Genomic DNA, 5,500 nt, shown 5'->3' with positions numbered 1-5,500 from the left:
ACTGCACTTCCAGCCACTATTCCATCAGCTCCCCTCCACAACTTTCTGATGTTAACAGGAAGTAAGGAGGCTTTCTGAGTACTTTGGCAGAGCCCACTCTGCCACCTTTCAATAAGCTCTGGAGAATGCCTGGCCTTAATTTTTCACTGCAGCTCTTGTGAGATCAGAGTTGACAAATCATACCTATTTGTCCCCAGATTTGGGACCTAGTTGCTAATTCTAGGATAATAAGAGAGATTCCAAATCACCACTGTATTCCACAAGTGTACATACCTGACAGAATCAAGATCAGTTGTCTATTCTAAGGTTTCTTTGGATAAGAGAAATTTGGAGAAAGGCAAAAATTCTGAATTCCAGAACAAAGTCCATAATTACCTACAACCCAGAGGTAGCTGTGCTAGACTTCCCCAAGTGTACCCATTGTTGGAAACAAAACATTTTGAGTTAGTTTGTCCCTGATCGAAGAGCTGAGTATAGGTAAACAGCTATAAGCCAAAATGGAATCAATTTACTTTCTCATTGTATGTATATCAGAACTACCTAAAAAAATGTATTTCTCCATGTACACTCCAGTATGTTTTTTAAAAATTTTTTATTATGTTAATCACCATATATTACATCATTAGTTTTTTAAATTTTTTTATTGTTATGTTAATCACCATACATTACATCATTAGTTCTTGATGTAGTGTTCCATGATTCATTGTTTGTGCATAACACCCAGTGCTCCACGCAGAATGTGCCTTCCTTAATACCCATCACCAGGCTAACCCATCCCCCCACCCTCCTCCCCTCTAGAACCCTCAGTTTGTTTTTCAGAGTCCATCGTCTCTCATGGTTCGTCTCCCCCCCTCCGACTTACTCCCCTTCATTCTTGCCCTCCTACTATCTTCTTCTTTTTCTTTTTTCTTAACATATCTTGCATTATTTGTTTCAGAGGTACAGATATGTGATTCAACAGTCTTGCACAATTCACAGCGCTCACCATAGCACATACCCTCCCCAATGTCTATCACCCAGCCACCCTATCCCTCCCACCCCCCACCACTCCAGCGACCCTCAGTTTGTTTCCTGTTCCAGTATGTTTTTTATATATTGACTTCCTCATAGAGGAGGTTCTTTTTAACCCCAAGCATTTACGGTTCTCATAATTCTATAGTCACTTGTATTTTGAACAATTGTTTTGGTTTTTACTTTTAATAGTCTAAATCTCAAATACTATATTATGTTAAAAAGTTCATACTCTTCAAATAATATTTTTGTTGATAAACACAATCTGTTTAGCTTATGAAACCATCTAAAGGTTAATGTGTCTAAGCTTCTTGTGAAATCACATAAATTTAATCATTATTAATTTAATTTGAAAAAAATATTATTTCTAGAGGTAGAAAAAGAGTTATTGAGTCAGGATCTCTATCTCTTTTTTCTCTCTTCTTGCTCATATTATACATTTTATATATATAAATATACACACATATATTTACACTTTGTATATATAATGTATATATTTGATTCATATAATATGATTAATATATAATTTTATAATATATGAGACAGAGAAGATAGAGGGAGAGAGCCCTCCCTCAATTCTAAAACAATCTATTTTCAAATCTAATTAAATGATAGGTATTTACTAATGTGATTAAAATAGTTTTGATTTATAAAAAATCAACTGACATATACTTCCTGAGTAAAGTACCTATTGCATTTGGAAACATATTCTAACATTCTATGCAAGAATGTTCCAGTTATCGGTACAGTGTGGAGGTCGTTGGTGTCACTTGCCAGCCGCCTGCGCCTTCTCCTGCCGTTCTGCTCCCCGCCAGCTTCAACTATGTTCTCCGCCCTCGCCCGCCCTGCCGGCGCCGTTCTCCGCCGCAGCTTCAGCACCTCTGCCCAGAACAATGCGAAAGTAGCCGTGCTAGGGGCTTCCGGAGGAATCGGGCAGCCTCTTGCGCTTCTCCTCAAGAACAGAACCTTGGTGAGCCGCCTGACCCTCTACGATATTGCTCATACGCCCGGAGTGGCCGCCGATCTGAGCCACATCGAGACCAGAGCAATAGTGAAAGGCTACCTCGGACCTGAGCAGCTGCCGGATTGCCTGAAAGGCTGTGATGTGGTGGTTATTCCAGCAGGAGTCCCGAGAAAACCAGGCATGACCCGGGATGACCTGTTCAACACCAATGCCTCCATTGTGGCCACCCTGTCTGCTGCCTGCGCCCAGCACTGCCCCGAGGCCATGATCTGCGTCATTTCCAATCCAGTGAACTCCACCATCCCAATCGCAACGGAAGTTTTCAAGAAACACGGAGTCTACAACTCCAATAAAATCTTCGGGGTGACGACCCTGGACATTGTCAGAGCCAACACTTTCATTGCGGAACTGAAGGGTTCGGATCCTGCTCGAGTCAATGTTCCTGTCATTGGCGGCCATGCTGGAAGACCATCATCCCCCTGATCTCCCAGTGCACTCCCAAGGTGGACCTTCCCCAGGACCAGCTAACAGCCATCACTGGGCGGATCCAGGAGGCCGGCACAGAGGTGGTGAAGGCCAGAGCTGGAGCAGGCTCAGCCACCCTGTCCATGGCGTACGCCGGAGCCCGGTTTGTCTTCTCCCTTGTGGATGCGATGAACGGAAAGGAAGGAGTTGTGGTGTTCCTTCATTAAGTCCCAAGAAGCAGACTGTGCCTATTTCTCCGCCCCGTTAATGCTGGGGAAAATGGGCATTGAGAAGAATCTAGGCATCGTCAAGATCTCCTCTTTCGAAGAGAAGATGATCGCGGAAGCCATCCCTGAGCTGAAGGCCTCCATCAAGAAGGGAGACGAGTTTGTGAAGAACATGAAACGAGAGGGGCAGCCGGCGAGTCCGTTTCCCTAACTTACGAAGGCATCATGTCCCTGTAAAGGCATCTCCTGCCCCCTGTGTTTTGAGTTGCTTTAACCACGAGTGTTGTGTTAGCGTCGTCATCCCTTCCAAATCACCAGTCTGTCTGTGGGTGCATCAGTAAAAGCAGGCTTTGATTTTCTTTAAAAAAAAAAAAAAAGAATGTTCCAGTTATCAAAGTATTCCTCTTAACTCCAAATTTATCCTTCAATACATGCTCTGCAACAATGGATGGGCTTTCTACCAGCCTTTCTCCTTTATAGTAGCACAGTGTGAAACTTTTTTTTTATTTTATTATGTTAGTCACCATACATTACATCATTAGTTTTTGATGTAGTGTTCCATGATTCATCGTTTGCATATAACACCCAGTGTTCCATTCTATACGTGCCCTCTTTAATACCCATCACCAGGCTAACCTATCTCCCCACCCCCCTCCCCTCTAGAACCCTCAGTTTGTTTATCAGAGTCCATAGTCTCTCATGGTAATGTGAAACTTTCTTTTTTCTTTTTTTTAAAGATTTTATTTATTTATTTGACAGAGAGAGACACAGCGAGAGAGAGAACACAAGCAGGGGGAGTGGGAGAGGGAGAAGCAGGTTTCCCGTGGAGCAGGGAGCCCGATGCGGGGCTTGATCCCAGGACCCTAGGATCATGACTCTTGACTCCTAAGGCAGACTCTTAATGACTGAGCCACCCAGGCGCCGCTCTCATAGTAATGTGAAATTTTCTAAAGAGAGTGTACTGAAGGGACAGTGCAGGAGGAAGGGCCTCTGCTGCTGGGTTTTGACACCCTAAAGTTTGGTCAGCAGTGTGGGTGTGAGGACATCTTGTGGTACACTGCCATAAACCATGCACCTAGAATATGCAGTCCTTTAGCAACTTTGTAGCTCCAGCCTTGGCCAGTGATCACTTTCCCACAGACCTACCTCCGTTTTGGGTACTGTGCTCTGGATGGGGGCTTACAGAAGCAGCACTAGGTATCAGGGTGGAGGAGAAAGCCAAAACTGAAGTTGGGAATCATAATAAAGGACATGGAGCCAAAGAGGCAAGATATGAGGAAAGAAAGGTAAGAGTTAAGTTCGGAGAGGTATAGACAAGGAGTGAGAGGAGACTGTTTAGGCAACTAAGTCAGAGGACAAGCTGCAAATTGTACCTTTTGTATGTCGTCAGGGCACGCAGGGGCCGCTCATCAAAGGAGCTACATCTGACTGAATGAATGAAATCTTTACTGATGTTTGCTGAACACATATTTAGAAAAAGAGATTATACTAAGTACATCACAAGTTCTCATTTAACAAAAAGTGGGACAGCCAGGAAATCTCTTGAAATTACATCTAGCAAGATTTATAATTCTATTAAAAAAGAATTGCCATATGATCCAGTAATTCCACTGCTAGGTATTTACCCCCCCCAAAAATACAAAAACACTAAATTGAAAAGATGCATGCACCCCTATGTTTATTGCAGCATAATTTACAATAGCTAAATTATGGAAGTAGCCCATGTCCATCAATAGTGGAATGGATAAAGAAGATGTGGTATGTATCTATAATGAAACATTACTCAACCATAAAAAAGGAATGAGATCTTGCAATAACATGGATGGATCTAGAGTATAATCTTAAGTGAAATAAGTCAATCAGAGAAAGACAAATATCATATGATTTCACTCATACATGGAATTTAAGAAACAAAACAAATGAACGAAGAAAAAAAAGAGACAAACCAAATAAGAGAGTCTTAACTATAGAGAACAAACTGATGGTTACCAGAAAGGAGGTGGGTGAAATAGATGAAGGGGATTAAAAGTACACTTATCATGATGAGCACTGAGTAATGTATAGAATTGTTGAATCAGTATATTGTGCAACTGAAACTAATATAACACTGTATGTTAACTATACTGGAATTAAAATTAGAAAAAAGATTTTTATTGTATTTTGCATTTATAACTAAAATAGGGTTAAAAGTAAGGCAATGACTTAAATAACATTTAAAATAAAAATTCATAGAAATTTATATATGAATATAATTTTTTGAATAGTATAGCACAAAATAAAAATACCATGGTAAGTTGTCAGTAAATCATATTTTGCTCTTTTTAATATGGTTTCTGCATCTTAGGTTTTATAAGTATTTACATGAGACATGGGTCTGACCACCAAGGGGCACAGAATTGTGTTGAGCAAGATGTAGGTCAATGTAATAATCACAAAGTGACTTTTTCAAGCAATGAATATCAAAGGTATTCAAGAAAGAGGGCTATTATTGACTGGTATAATTACAGAAGACTTCACTGAAGGGGCAGAAAGTGTGGGAGGATTGGGTTGGATCTAAAAGAATTGGAACCTGGAGAAAAATTAAGTGTCTCTGGAGAGCACTGGTTAGAAATTATGGAGGGATTGCAGGACACCATCTGGTCTATAGAGGAAGTTATGGAAAAATCAGATTGGAAATATATAATGGATCCACACCATAGAAGAGATGTTTTATACTGTTAGGAAAATTCAATTTATCATTGTAGCTGGCTTCAGTAGCTGGACGGTACTATGTTTTCTACATTTTCTCCCTCCTTTATTGGTTTCCCATTCTTATCCCTCAATAGTACCTTTG

The 5,500-nt window shown here is 40.8% G+C and overlaps 1 pseudogene; it reads left to right on the top strand.

Annotated features, from left to right (window-relative positions):
- The first annotated feature begins 1,821 nt into the window (after positions 1 to 1,821).
- Positions 1,822 to 2,878, top strand: LOC114204985 (malate dehydrogenase, mitochondrial pseudogene; annotated as a pseudogene).
- The last annotated feature ends 2,622 nt before the right edge of the window (positions 2,879 to 5,500 follow it).

Source organism: Eumetopias jubatus, unplaced genomic scaffold, assembly GCF_037043125.1.
Source record: "Eumetopias jubatus isolate StellerSeaLion01/CBP00866 unplaced genomic scaffold, mEumJub1_p1.0 scaffold_16, whole genome shotgun sequence".
NCBI classification, from domain to species: Eukaryota; Metazoa; Chordata; class Mammalia; order Carnivora; family Otariidae; genus Eumetopias; species Eumetopias jubatus.
The sequence above is the reverse complement of the archived record's forward strand: the minus strand, read 5'-3'. Positions and strand labels throughout refer to the sequence as shown.